A 15302-nucleotide genomic window follows, 5' to 3' on the forward strand; every position below is an offset into this window, starting at 1 on the left:
GAGATGCAGCGGAAACTTCGCTCTTCGACCGTTTGCATTAGGGTGTCCTAGGAGATTCCGTCGACTATTATAACTCTATCCCAGTGTAATGTTTCGTATTTTCCCAGTTCCTACGATTCTTTATTTACGCATTCTTCTTGCATTTGTCCATTTTAATTTTATCGTAGATTATAAATAGGATTGGTTAGTAACGAAATTCCATCTAGAAATGTCTGCTCCAAATTGTGTATTCCTCCTTTTATTTTACTTCTTATTATTTTGGTCACCGAGCATGGTTATTTATCCAGCTTTGAGTTAAATCCTTAATAGCCTCATGAAATTTATATCGATATATCGGGTGTCTGTTTATCGACGATATTTGAAAACCGTTAAATTCTTGCTTGTAACCGACGAATCTTGCCAACATCAACAATCATTTATCCGGGAGAGACTAAATAATCATTTTTTCTCGCTCGACGCCTTCAACCCTGCCATTGTACGACGAAGCCACGAGCAATGAATATTCATGAGGCGAATGAGCTCGATCGCTCTTTCTCGGCAAGACTTTAACTTATGTGCACTGTTCGATTTTTCATTATACCGTAGTGGTCTTGATAAAGCACGGATGTATAGCTTTCCGAGCCATCTTGTCGTCATAATTCTCTTCCCCCTCGCTGGCGACGTCGCATTCATTACTTTTTCATTGATGTGTAATTTATCTACATTGTTTCGGTTTCGTGTCCACAACGTTTTGTACGTTTTTTAAGATACTTATTCGGTTTTACGATTCTTTATAACGTTGAGATTTAGCAATTTACATACCACAATGATCGTTAACGCACGAATCAGATGCTTGGAATAAAATCGCTGTTCGGTAAATCAGTAATTCAGTAACTTGAAAGGGTTCAAAAATGAAATAAAAGTGGTTTTCATTGGGGTTCTCGATCGGTATTTGCAACAGAGGCTCAAGTGACAGAAAGGATCGATATTCCTGGGACGATTTTTCCTAGAAGAGAATCACACCTTCCTCAGGGTGGTTATGGTTCTGTTCGTGTTGGATCGTATGCAGTTACGGAATTTTCGTGCGGCGCGCGATCGTTTGGTGGGAGCTTAAGGTCCAGCGTCGGGCTTGGAGGTCGTGCATCACAAGAGTCTGGCAGGATAATAGCTCCCTCCTTCGAGAAATCTTATTGCCGGACCATGCGCCAAGTGATTGATAGGCACCGAACTATAGAGCGGGGCAACGTGATATTTCGAAACCTACACACGCGGTTGAAAGCCAACCCGAGGTGCATAACGTCGGAACGCGTGGCCTCGCGACTCCTGCACGCGGAAATTCACGTGAGAAATCAGCCACCTTCCACCTGAATTCAACTTTCTTCGCCCAGAAGCATGGAATTCTTCTAAACATAATATAGGATCGAAGAGATCGAAAGAATTGCTTAAAACAATGGAAGTCTTATAAACGATGAAGCGATTTACTTTTACATCAGCAAAAACCGACTTTCAAAAAAATCAGCCACCTTCCACCTGAATTCAACTTTCTTCGCCCAGAAGCATGGAATTCTTCTAAACATGATATAGGATTAAAAAGATCGAAAGAATTGCCTAAAACAATGGAAGTCTTACAAACGATGAAGCCATTTACTTTTACATCAGCAAAAACCGACTTTCCCAATATTTGAAACGAATCTCGTACAACGCGGAAAGTAAAAGGAAGAAACACCAGCGGTGTAATTACCGAAAGGAGTCCGGCGCTCTTTCTTCACGACGATAACCGACTTCTTCCTTTTCGTTCGAAACCGCGAACGCTCGAATATCCAGAGCATCGTAAGGCATAATGAGACAATGTCGATATCGCATGCGATTCCGGCGGTCTCATTATCCCGGAGTCAAAGAGTAGAAGCTTGAAAGCGTATAATACTGGAAGGTGTACGTCGATTGGACAGCTGGTAGCTCGTTTCGTTCCGTACGCCAGGTGGAGCCACGCAACAGACCGTGTGTACCGCGTACACTTCGCATATCATTATGAAAATTGTATTCAAACGGAGTAACCCGCGAATGCAATGATGAATTACCGTGCATATGCGAGGAATCGTACACGCGGTACACGACACGTGATTGAACGACAACAAAAAAGGACGACGGCACGGGTTACGAGCGACATGTGGCTACGATACTCGTCAGAAAAATGGACGGAAATTAATTTGCTTTGAATTCCCCGTAAAACGCGGAAGGACTTTACGAAGACACGCGATTATTAAAGATTGTTGCGTGCAATAAAAATAATGTCTACCTTGTTCAGTCTTCGAACGTGTTTGCATCAGCTGGATATCATTACTATTTCAGGCTGGCACGCGTATCGACCCGGTGGATGTAGGCTCCAAAGCTAGAAGCTACCGCCGGAAACCATTCCTCCACCGACCGCCCTCTCGGTATCCTTTCCGGTGCCGGAGACTGTAAATCTTTTCCAGCACGCCAACCGGCACGAGGTCCGCCCGAGTCCTCGAAACTGCCCTATTTTCATCGTAGCTATCGTTCCTCGCCCTTCCTACCTTCGAAGTGCTTTAGATCGCAGCAACGATCAGTGAAAGGTTACCAGATACCGCGAAGAACTACGCCCTGCGAGCGAAAGCCAGGGTGTTCTGTCAGTCTACGGTAAACTATACCATGGTTAGACCGTTCCAGCCTGGCAGTTATGAATATATTATTCGGTTTCGGTTTCGCTTTCGCTTCGACGAATACTGTCAGGTATCCCTAACACGAAGGGTACTTTTAATTGCAGCGTTAATCACCAAAGTTCACGGTTAACTTTGCTTCCATTGTGAATAATAGAATTACCAAATCAGCACCCCGTACGAACGAATCTTAAAACGAACCACAGACGTGATTCGTAAGTTGAATGTTTCTATTCCCCAGTAAAACGTCAAGGACGACATTTAAAATATGATTCGTATAAAAAACAATGCTTTCTTTCTCGCTAACTGTCCTTGTATTCGGATGTCAACTACGTCCGTCGGCGAAATGTTTGCTTTCGCCTCCGTTGTGCAAAAGATGAACGCGTCAACCCCGTAGCGACGTTCATTTTAAGAATCATTACCATGTACAGTCGGATCGAAAACGAATCCGTAACGGTTTTCGGGCTGACTCGACCTCCTTCCACCGTGATTGCATCTGCGGTCACGTGAATACCCATGCATCAACCCTTGGCGACGAATCGGTCGCATGCCTTGCGGTCGTGCGGTTCGCGAGAAAGCACACAAAGCGAAGAAAACCGAAAACGTGCGGGATCGATCTGTTTCTGACGCCAGACGCCACATAATGGATCGTCCATACATTCTGAATTCTTCTCTGAGGCCTTTGTCTCCCGTTTCTTTTGGGGTTTACGTGGACGTGCGGGTCGCGATGCCTCGCGGTGGCTCTCGCGCGTCTCTCGCCCGGAGGGGCCCCGAAAACCTAACCTCAAAACGCACGCGGATAATTGGGGATAATGCCGGGGTTGCCGGGGCCCCGTAATTGCACGAGGCCAGGCCCTTTCGAGGCTTCCCTCCCTTTCCCAGTCCCGAAACCCCCCCAACAGTTCCTCGTTCTTCGGCACGCTGGCCTCTCGCGCTAGCTGTCTGTCCATCCGTCCCGTCCTGCTACGTCCGTCTGTCGACCGCTTTCGCAGAACCCGATAGTACCTAATTCATCGGTTTGTTTCGTGCTGCCGTGTTATTACGCGGTCCTGGTCCGCGTAGCCAGGCTTATGCGATCCGTTGGCCATCCACGATCCATCGCGAAAGACAGCCGGCTATGACCTCGAAAACGAACCTCCGAGACATGTTGCCACTCGAAGAGGGCTGTTTAAAGATGAAAAATCAGTTTTTAAGCTGACAAATTAACTCTGACAGTCTAAGATCTTCCTGGACGATATAGAATATAACCATGGATAGACTCAACTTCTGCTCGGTTAACCAAATTGTGGGAGATATAACAAAATCGCCATCGATTAGAGACCAGAAGATACAGGACAGCATGTATATAAACACCGTTCACCTTATACAAGACCTACTGTATCGTACAACAGAGCACGAAGTAAAGTGTAAAGCAATTATTATATTAGCCTAAAGTTGACCAATTATTATATTTTAACGTACAAATCTCCAATTAGTTTAACACAAATCCTATCCTGAGCACTATCACCGCTAGGAAGAAAGTATTTCAGTATTGCAGTAATACGACTCCAGTTATAGAGGATATCTAAAAATTGCCAACTAAATATACCGAACAACTTCTGAACAAGCCTTTTTAAACATACATTTACCGTCACATCGAGTCTACCAGAGTGGTTATTAGCTAGCTCAGTACTTCAGGAACAACACAATCCGAATATCATTCAGAAGTATCACGTGTCTTCCAAAGGACAAATGTCTCTGTCGCCTACTTCGGGATTCAGAGTAGCTGTGATCGAAGGTAATGAACTAAGTAGAAATCTAGAGGAAATCCATCAAAACTGACTGCCACGGACAGAAGATGTCTCTGTGAATTGGACCTACACCAAAGGCATGTTTACGGCCTATTTTCTCGAAGAAAACAAAAAGAACGAGCTGCTTCTGTCCGTAAAATGGAAGTTCCTAACTGATAATTACTGGTTCGTACCAAGCTGAGTAAATTGCAACTATAAAACGACAGTCTAGCTACTCCGGCGGGCTCCATTTTGTTAAAGAAGGAATTTTATAGAATCTGAAACCAACTCTCTGTCGGGCTCGATATTCGACCGGGCACCTCGCGTTCTACAAATTATATTCCTGTTGCGAATCGAAATATTCGCCGTCGGAACACAGTACGTTGAAGTACTCTAAGAAGTCCCAGCGAGGTATGCGGTTATTATTCCGTAAATTACATTGAAATGTTATATCAGTTGATTATGAGGAACAGATCTATTCATTGTTCCGTCGCGATTAGAGCACGGTGCCAAGATTGCACTTAACAACCTCAAATTACGTTGTCCCCATCAGATCAAGTTTGATACAATTATCCAATCCACGAACAAGACGAGGGTAAACATTAACCCCCCTCTGCTTTCGCGCGGAGTTACTACCGACGCGTCTACGATATACTCTATCGGAGAGTAAAATGAAATTTCAATTCCTGCGCTAGCTCGCGAAGCCGTTTAATAATTTACTCCTACAGCGACATATGTAAATTTCGATTCGTTTCGATCTGATGCAAACGTTTGTTTCGCTCGTTGAAAGAAATTAGATTTAACTGCGGACCTAAACGTTCGTAGAGGAACGGATCTACATGGACGTTCGTCAAGATGGAGGAAAAGAAACCTGGTATCCGGTACCAGAAACCGTGACAACGATGGTCCTCGGCGTCTACTAAGCAGAGAACGTTACAAATTAGCAGATAATCAATTAGCTGCGACTTCTGGCTTGCTTGAACAAACAAATGACAGAACTGGACGCGCGGCTCGTAAAATTTTTGGTAATTAGAGGCTGCAGGGGACGCAGGGCGGGCTCGAAGCCAACTCCGACGTCGCGTCTTCGTCCTTGCGGACAGAGACGGTTATAAGTACGACGCGTAAAAAGACCGTGAACTTTTTAATTTCAACGTCGGATAGAAAACATACCGTAAATCTGCATATAGATGGAATCGCTCATATAATAGAGACGTTGGAACGAATTCTGTAAAGTTATACGGTTTTTCTGAAAAAATTCTGCCGAACGATGTTCTTATTTTCGCTTGCATTCGATCTTATTTTAGATTGTAATGTTCTTTAAGATCAGTTTATTCGAGCCAACGATACTGTTACGTTCGTTGAATAATGTATGATCCAGTCAAGAATAGTTGAGAAAACTAATAAAGAATAAGCTTTCTAACTTGTTATTTTTTTGTTCAATGTTCCAAAATGAGAACGATTCGTGCGAGTGGTCTTAGAAAGCCTTTTGCACCTTAATTCTTAATTCTGATAATAAAATTGTTACTCGTTAGTTCATGTTTAATACAAATAAGTTTCTGTGGAACAAGCTATTCGGTTAAGTGAATGCTCAGAAGTCCAACGGACCACGTGGTACCAACGTTTCCTAATAGGATAGTGTTTAAACAAACGTTAGTTTAAATATATGTGGAAGCAATAAGAAATTTTCGATTATAAGAATCGATTTAGAATCGAAAAGCCTTACTCCATAGTTGTGACTGCGAGACGTAGAAGAGTTCGAATAGATTTTTAACTAATTAAAGCAATCGATATTCACTTTCTAGCTAACTATCATTAAACCTGTACCTATAATTGTATTAAGTAAGTTAACGTAACTCGGTTAAACGAACTAAATTCTAAAGGATGTTTCGCCTAACGCGACCAGGTGCTGTTTCAACTCGTTAGCGTTTATTTCTTTTCGAATTTGATCGTACAGGCTATTGAGCAATCGAATTACTGATCGATGAGGCCCGATTTCTGGAAACCTGGATGCGTCTTTCTCGAAGTGAGACACATTGCCACATTTAAGCTATCATTATCTACATCTGCCGCGGCTGTCCCACAAGATAAAACAGAGCCTGTAATTACCGTCTTAAACGATGTATATTCTTCCGTTCTTACGTCTCAGTCTTTGTTTCCGCAGCTCTCGGAGGTCATCGTATCGTCGTTAGTAGCTCTCGTGGCTGGACTAATTCAAGGGTGCCCATTTGAGATCCTGGAAGCGACTCGCGTCGCTGTAGGCTTCTTCGTATATGAATGCTTCCTGGGGAGTTGCTTAGCATCCATTTCGATTTCGAGGAAACGGGACATCAACGCGTCCTGCCTGGCGTGCAGTTTTTTTTCAGTCAGTGGCTTTCAAACTTTTTGGAACTACCTTCCCTGAGAAAAAGATTTCTGCGTCTGACAAAAAATTACAGGATCAAAATAATACCGGAGGAAAGTATAGTTCGACGACTAACGAACGAACTTCGATGATGGAATGTTGTGTCCTTCGACACTAAATGTTTTCTTTCGAGCCGTCAGTCGATTTATGAAAAATTCAACTTTCAAATCTAAAACGATAATATCTCGTGAGAATCTTTCGCCGTCGGACAGAATAAAAATTCTATTCGCAAATATTTCGCGACGGCGGGGTTCGAGACACTTCGAAGAAAAGCTTGCCGACGCGCAGCAGTTAATTTTAAAAAGAAGCGTCCTTGTGGACGACCAAGGCCACATTTCTAAGGCAGAAAGAAATCAAAAGGTGGAAGGATAGGATCGCCTGAGGGAATATCGAAACCCGCGGACGGGTTCTGGTACATCGATCGTGAACGGGAGTCCGTTCGATAACTAGGAGGATCTTATCTCCGGGGCTCCCAGTTTCGACGGTCCTTGTACCTCGAACTCTTAAAAGGTGTACCCTCGAGGGGCGATGGTGCTTTGAGGGCGCCGCATCGCGCCAACCACGCCCTCTCCACCGTTATTTACCTCCGTCCTTTTCACCCTTGCGGTTTTATTGCCTCTTTCTCCCCCTTTTTCAACGTTGGTCCAGCAAGCCCGGGAGCGATAGATATCCTCGGCATCAATAAGGATCCGACGGCTTCAATAATTCTCTTGCCTCTAACGAAGTACAACGAAACCACCATATACCGGATTCAGAATTTAACGGACAAAATTCTACGGTTATACGTACGTACAAATTACACAGAGTGTCTTGGAAATAGACCCAGAGGGTGGCAAAATATCGTAATTGCGTTTGATCAAATTAATTATAATATATTATAATTATAACAGTTTCAAGCATCTTTTGTTTTCTCAGAATTGAAGGTTGTACCGAATAAAGTTTTATGATAGTGTTATACTTGTATGTTACCAAAGTGGATCAATTTATTCGATACTACTTTCAGAACAATGTTCCAACTCTATTTGAAACTTGGTCCATTAAGAGCAACGCGAAGCGACGCGTAGACAAATAAAGAAAGAAGTGCTTCAAGCACAAAGGTGTACAGCGGCTACACGCCCGCGCCAACATGTAGTTTTCGAGGAGCGTAAATCTCTCGTGACAGTGATGTCTATGCCTGAGGCACGCTGGAGGAGTAGAAGAATTTATCTCGAGTACAAAATCGAACCAAAAAGGTTATAGTAGTTAGGAATTGGAAAATAAATTTAACATGTTCGTAATGTTCTACGAAACAACGAATGGGATACGATTAATTATTCCACCGTATCAATTTGCACCGTTCGCTTCTTTATTTTACGTGTATCCAGTTGTCATCGTGAATTCCGAAAAATAATCGTCTATTCCAAATCCTAAACACTCACGTGATTAACACATTGGACATCTTCCGGCATTGTTTCACTTTTCTCGTAAGAGAAAGAAAATACGAAATGTTGGAGACTCGATCTCTTTCACGGAACCTTCTGTCGTTCGGTAGTAATCTTTTCACAGGGGGTGTCACTATATCCGATGATCATCGAGGAAATGTATTGCGGTCACCAAAATGGCGGCTATCCGCCTTCACAGCACGCATTTTGCCGTATAATCCATCACTTGTTTCGGAAGTGAACGTGATGAAATTGCAAAGGCACGACATCGTTTAACCGCGCACGAAGTATCACACGTACGTAAACAAATACAAATGCACTTTAATCATTGTGTCACTTTTCATTGGGGTGCATACAATAGCGAAAGATCGAAGATACGTGGCAACGTGGACTTCGAAGAAACCTTGCTCAAGGTCACCAAAATGGCGGCCGTATAAACGAATATCGATAGATACAGCGAACGACACTGACGTATTACCTTCGGTCTCGTAACAATTGGAAACCCTTTGCAAGCGAGAAAGACGACAAACCAAGCGTTCGTTGTTTCAAAGTCGAGAACGGAGCACACGGGACAGACAGGTGTAACGCGCAGCGGCAGTAGACACCAACTGATCTCACATAACAACGGCCGATAAAATTGTTGCGTTTCCACCAAAAATTATCCTCTTTTTTTCCCTCGCGGTATAAAAAGTACAAAATTGTGGTAATTTAGCCCCCACCGCTATGGCGGCGATGCTCCGCTCGCTGCGGACGAGAGAGGCCACCAACGTACAAGAACGAGAAAGAGAGGCAGAAGAGGTGAAAGGGAAGAGGAGGGGCAGAAGAAGAGGAAAGCAAAACGGGGGCCTTTTGCTCGTGAATACGCCGCACTAACAACACAGGACAATTATGGTCCAATACAGCTGACGTTAATAGCAATAGTCGAGATGGCTTCGCACGCTCAGAGTATTCTCTTCTCCTTTAAACCGGAGAAAAAGTACCCTGCATGAAACATTCTTGCGCGTATATATCATGTATGCACGAGTGGTGGTCAACGCGTGTCACATATTAGGTAAAATTTTAAACGTGCAAACGTTTCCATGTACGACGATGACATCGATCGAATCAAACTATCGCTGTGCATACACAATTTTATGGAGCTAATTGTATCTTATGAATCATGACACTATTATTGCGTGCACGTCGAGCCGTCTAAACGAGATTGTCGATTCGTACGAAATGGTACAATCAACGTGAAACATACTCTCGAGCGTCCTTGGATGCACTTATGTTAACTTCAGAACACACAAAATCACTGTTACGCACCTCGAGAGAAATCCTACGGACCGCGTTCGATTTCGCGAGTACGGATACTCTTGCCTTATACTACTGCTCGTGTGAACTCACCCAGTGCTTAAGCCACCGAGAAGGGGTATACTATGAAATTAGTATAATCACGATCAAAATTACTCGCACCGGGCTGTGCTGGAACCACCAACCGCCGCTCAAATAGCCCGCCCCGCCATCGCCAATCAGCGATCGCGAGTCAGCGGCCATCTTGCGCAATGCAGCGTGCACGTCGGAAGCTACGAATTACCGCAAAAGTGGATAATCTCTGGTCGCGAGGTGCGTACTGCGCCAGCAAGCATATTTCGCGGGTTAGCCCGCTTCGTTTTAAACAACGAAAGGATCTTCGACGTCCTTCCGATATAACAAGCCCTGATGTCGCATGCACTCGGCCCCGATACACTTTATACATAATACAAAAGTAAGCGTGCGAAGATCGAAATAAGATACCATTCTCTAATTTCAGTTACAATACGAGCGTCGGTCCGTTTCGTGTAAATGATAATCTGCTCCATTAAGTCTCCTTTATATCTTCGTACTTAGCATTGTACAGGAGTCTTGCGTTATTCTATCGCGTTCAAGGGACGCTTTCCTTTCCGTGTTCGGTACACAGAGGAAAAAAGAAACCCGCACGCAAGCCGAGACCGCGAAACGCAATCGCGCTTCGAAGTCTCTCACGCAGACGGGTACAAGGTTGTCGTCTTCCATTTACGGCATAGTCATGCACCGTATAATTATATGAACAAAATATTTAGACTGCTGTTACTCGGTGCTGCAGAAATAATTCTTCGTGCATGGGATATATTAATGACAACGTTCGCATAGATTCGTTCGGAACTTCTAACCAGACCTCATTGTTATCTTTGTTAGCATTGTGAGATTCTTTTCCCTGAAATTATTTAATAACGCTAATACACATTAATGTGCCTGCAATTTGCTAAGCACCGTTAGCCGGGTTGCCAGACGATAAGCTCGTCGCAAAGTAATTAGTAACATCTGATAAGTTTGAACATTATTTTCGGTGTCGTCCACGTTGACACACCGAACCCATACCTACGTAACACGCGTACATACAAATGGATAGGTGTGCATTCATCTTAATGCACACGCCTCACCCGCAAGGGATTTCCGGAGCGCCATGTTACGTTTCGTTACGTAGCGTCATGTGGACTGACCCCCTGATTACGGTCGCTAATTATCGGTGGCTGCGGCTGACCGAAATTAGAGGACTCGGATCCGCTACTCCTGTCATATTAAACATTACAATAAATATACGACACTTATACTTTACACAAACTATCAATGTCTAAAATTTGCGTCTACCGTAAGTTGGAGACTCCCTGGTTGGTTATCGATACCCTTAATAAACATCTAACGAGTTTCGTTGGCTTTTATATAATGCACGTATAACAGATCACGTGGGACACGTGAGTTTCGTCGGAATCACAGAACAGGCGGATCACCGTTGACCATCGGGATTTGCATTGCTAAAACGAGATAAGAAGAAATCGGTAGATAGGGGAGTAGGGCGTAGCATAGGAGATTCCTGCCAGTTCTTCCGCCGTTTTTCGAAGCATATACTATCTGTTACACCCGGGGCACGAATACGAATTAGGACCAAGTCGCAAGAGGATCGAGCCCAGCCGATTTCGAGTATGCTGGCGCCTTGGGCAACGATACGTTGCTGTAGCGGGTCTAGCCACTGCTCTGCCCTCTGTAATTATACCGTATACAACCGAGCGTTGGCTTGCTCTTTCTTTCTGCGTTACTTTCTCCTTCGTTTACCACCGAACTTCGTTCTCTCTTCTTTACCGATGCTTCTTATTGTTCAACGTGCGTTTCGCCGACCGCGGTCCCGCCGGGGGCGAAGGTTGCACTCGGACAGCCGTCCTCGAGACTCCCCTTTCATCCTCCTTGTCTGTCCCATTCCCTTTGGCTTAACGTGCTCTCCTTTCGTTCCTTGATAATCAACGATTGTTTTTCGCAATTTCACGAACACGACATTTGCATATCTCGAACAGAGGACCGAAGGGAAAGTTTGTCTTAATACGAAGTATTTATTCACGTCATTAATGGTATAATTAAGGATTCGCTCGTAAGTATACAGATATGCATATCACCGATTGAACACTGTCACTGCACTCGATCTTCGGCAGGAGTGTTATTTGCATCGCCGATGCCCGGAGCGCAGGATGCTTGGTTGTGGATATTTGAAAGACGATAATTGGTTCAGAAGCAGCGTTCCGTTCGCGCGATCACCTCGATCCGTATCTCGATACACAATCTCGAGTACAGTCTCGCGACGCGATCGTAATTTTATATCGTGATTTAATATTTGCGAAAAAATATCGGGTCGCCCGTGGTTGATCGCCGACGGACGGCGATCCGTTCCACGACAAGTTTTCCTTAAACCGTTAATTCCACGTATTTAACTTGCAAATTACGCGCTTCTCTTTTTACGCCAAAGATTCTCGTTTGTTGGTCAACGACGACATGGAATCGAGAACGCTCGTACAACGAGGACAGACACTGTGTCAATCGATTTACCAGTTTGGTAAAATAAAATGGTCGACCGTTGCAGGGCCTCGTAATAGGCCGATGCCTACGGCAGCCTTGATAAATTGTAGTAATCTTAGTTAAACGCCATGACTCATATGACGGGAGATCATCGGTGAACATTACGTCGGGACATGAGTCGTGGCCGCGAACCAGGTTGCGTTACGTACAATGTTTACGTACATACGTGATGCACAAACGTGTTTATACTAGTACACGGATGTCTCTCACATATGCGCATCCACGGATGCACAACCAATTGCAGCGTGCCCGTGTAAGTACCTCGATTTTCCAGCTATGTACACTCGCTGGTTGCGAGATTTATGATTTGTTACGTAACGACGTCTCTGGCAAATTTAGTTTCGTACACACGCTGTGTATACGTACAATCATTTCACAGACTAGTGAACGCGTATTATCTCGGGACATCCGATAGTAGATAATGTACATCGTGTACAGGGCACAGTGATGCACTGCCTGTTAACACGAGTCCGAGGGTGCATTAAATAATTAAAGAACTCGAAACATATTGGTTTTACGAATTAGCGACTTGTACGTATAATGTTTCCATAAAACTCGTTGCTACCTTTAAATAACGATTACACTCGCGCAACGTGCATTATTCGTCGTACCGAGTGCAAGCAGATTACATGGTTTGCTTCTCGAAGAATCGGTCTGTAACTCATGCAACACGATTCACGAAAGTATCGTCGGCCCACCGAAAGCCACTTTCAGGCGAGAAAAGGAAGAGTTGTGACCACCAACTTCATATAATATGCAAACACTACGTCCATCACGGCGAACAACACACGAGAAGGTTTCGATCGTCGAAGGTTCGCGTGCCAGATACCCCAACGATCAGACCTAGAGTGTTAGGAGCAGGCGTGATACCGCTTTTTGCGGGTTAACCGACGACGATACCACGGCATGCTAACGGTCATGCGATACAGTAGGTCACGCATACAAAAAGAAAAACATTGCATACGCTTATATGCAATATTTCCGCACTCCGTGCACCGAATCTTAAGTGCCTCGCTATTTTGGTTGCTCGAGCTATGCCCGGCGTCTCGAGTAAGTTGCCACGAGAACAACCGCGTTTCGATGGAAACTTCTTCTTGATTGCGGCGAACCACCGTGGTAGAAGGGTGCAAAGGTAATCCACTTTGCTCATCACACCTCGTGCGCCATGCTTGACATTGATTTTGCATTATCGTTACCAGCAAACCGAACCGATTGGCTGTCCTTCTCTCGGTATCCGTACACTGGCATTCGTGTAGATGCGCGCACGCGTGCCCACAAGATCCATGTGTTGGTGTTTGTGTTGTACGAAGGGAACCAACCTTTAACGGGGTAGGGTGTAGCACGCAAAGTCGAGGGCGGCGGCAACCGCAATATTAGATTAATGGCGGATGTACTTCACTTTCGGGTGCCATAGCGTTTCTCGACGTGGGTCTCGTCGGAAATTAAACTTCTCGAGTGGCATCGACCACTCGTCCCGTGCAAATATCACTCCAATCACAAGAGCGTTCGTATCGTGACCGGTTAGCACGATCCCGATCAGCAAAAATCCACGCTACCCGGTTTCGATGATCGTTATTTATGTAAAAATTCAATTCGGGGAGATGAAAATTTCCAGACGTTTCTTTTATCCCGAATCTGAGATCCGAGAGATACGAGATGCAGACGCTTCGCTAAATTTTAAGAGATCCACTGTACTACACGGGCGACGTATCGTCGCGTAGCATAAAGAAGCATAAATCAGCGTACAAAAAGTAGAAAGTTATAGCCACCGAGACGTCGAGGCAACGTCTTTGCTTGAACAAGCGGCAGCACCGGGATGGCCTCGAGGGCTGAACGAGGTAGAGAGGCAGAATGGGAGATCCCGAGCCTTGATCGTGATAAGATGCAGCGGCGTCATCGGTTGACAAAGGGTCGTAGGAACGCCCACTCAGATCCGACGTGCAACCGCTTGCGGGGGCGTACATATTAAAATTGGACCCCCACCTCTGACCCTCTATCAACCATTCGCCGATCTTGTTTATTACTAGCACGTACAATCACGTTACCAGAAAATACGATCCCTTTTACCGAGATATACCTCTGTTTACATTCGCGTTTTACATTCTTCTCCAACGATGCTCTCTTAACGTACGGAATAAGCATATTATTTCCTTTCTTCTTCTTCCTGTGATTTCTCGGCTATTGTCTGTTGCGTAGAGGAAGCAGTTAAGCTATGGGGCACTGGAAAGTGAATTTCATGTTAAAATCTGTTGGCTACCTTGACTTTTTGTCGTTAAAATGCGTAGAAGAAACTTCGAATATCCTCTGGGAGTTTTTTATCGTAGATCTTTTCGTAGTAGGATAATAACTTCCCCTTTCTTCTATTGATTCTTTTCAATCGATATTTGTCCACTTTTAAATCTGAACTTTCGAATTCTTCGTAGCAACATCATGTTAAAATATATTTAAATCGTACGATACAAACTAATACACAATTTTTTTCGAAGAGCACGTTTTACCAATAAAATCCCTAAATATATCTTGTAATTGACAATGTTATAATGCGACGAAAAAATGCCATTTATTTTGTCCACGTGTATTTTTTACAATAACATTTCGAAAATTGTTACATTGTAGATCATATACATTAATTTATACCCAATGACATTAATGTTATTAAAAAATTTGCATTGTATTACTATTTTCTTAAATAATATCAGACATTAAAAATTCGACTGTTTTAATCACAATATTACTGTTCTTTATCACAACACTTGCGTAAATAACACTAAATATCTCACACACGAAAAAAGATTAATAATGCATACCGTCTTAATCAAAATTCTAACCTCTGTTAAATTCACGATCTTGTATTTTTAAGTGACAGTAGTTTCGTGACATTAATTATTTAAAAATATCGCAATATTCGATAAACATTTCATGGCATTGTATTAAAAACGCAACATAACTTCAAAAACAAAAATACATTACGCGATGTTCCAAATACATGAGCATGCTACAAGTAGCCTTTCGTTTGAATTCAAAGCACCATGTCAAATAGACTAAAGTAAACAAAAAGACTTACATAAGATGATATTTATCTCTACCCAGGGCCTCTTAGAAACAAGTGAATATCGACGAACAGTACCTAAGAATTCTTACATTTCTTCTT

This window comes from Colletes gigas, unplaced genomic scaffold, assembly GCF_013123115.1.
Source record: "Colletes gigas isolate AHSC1104 unplaced genomic scaffold, ASM1312311v1 Colletes_gigas_Sc00016, whole genome shotgun sequence".
Classification (NCBI taxonomy): Eukaryota; Metazoa; Arthropoda; class Insecta; order Hymenoptera; family Colletidae; genus Colletes; species Colletes gigas.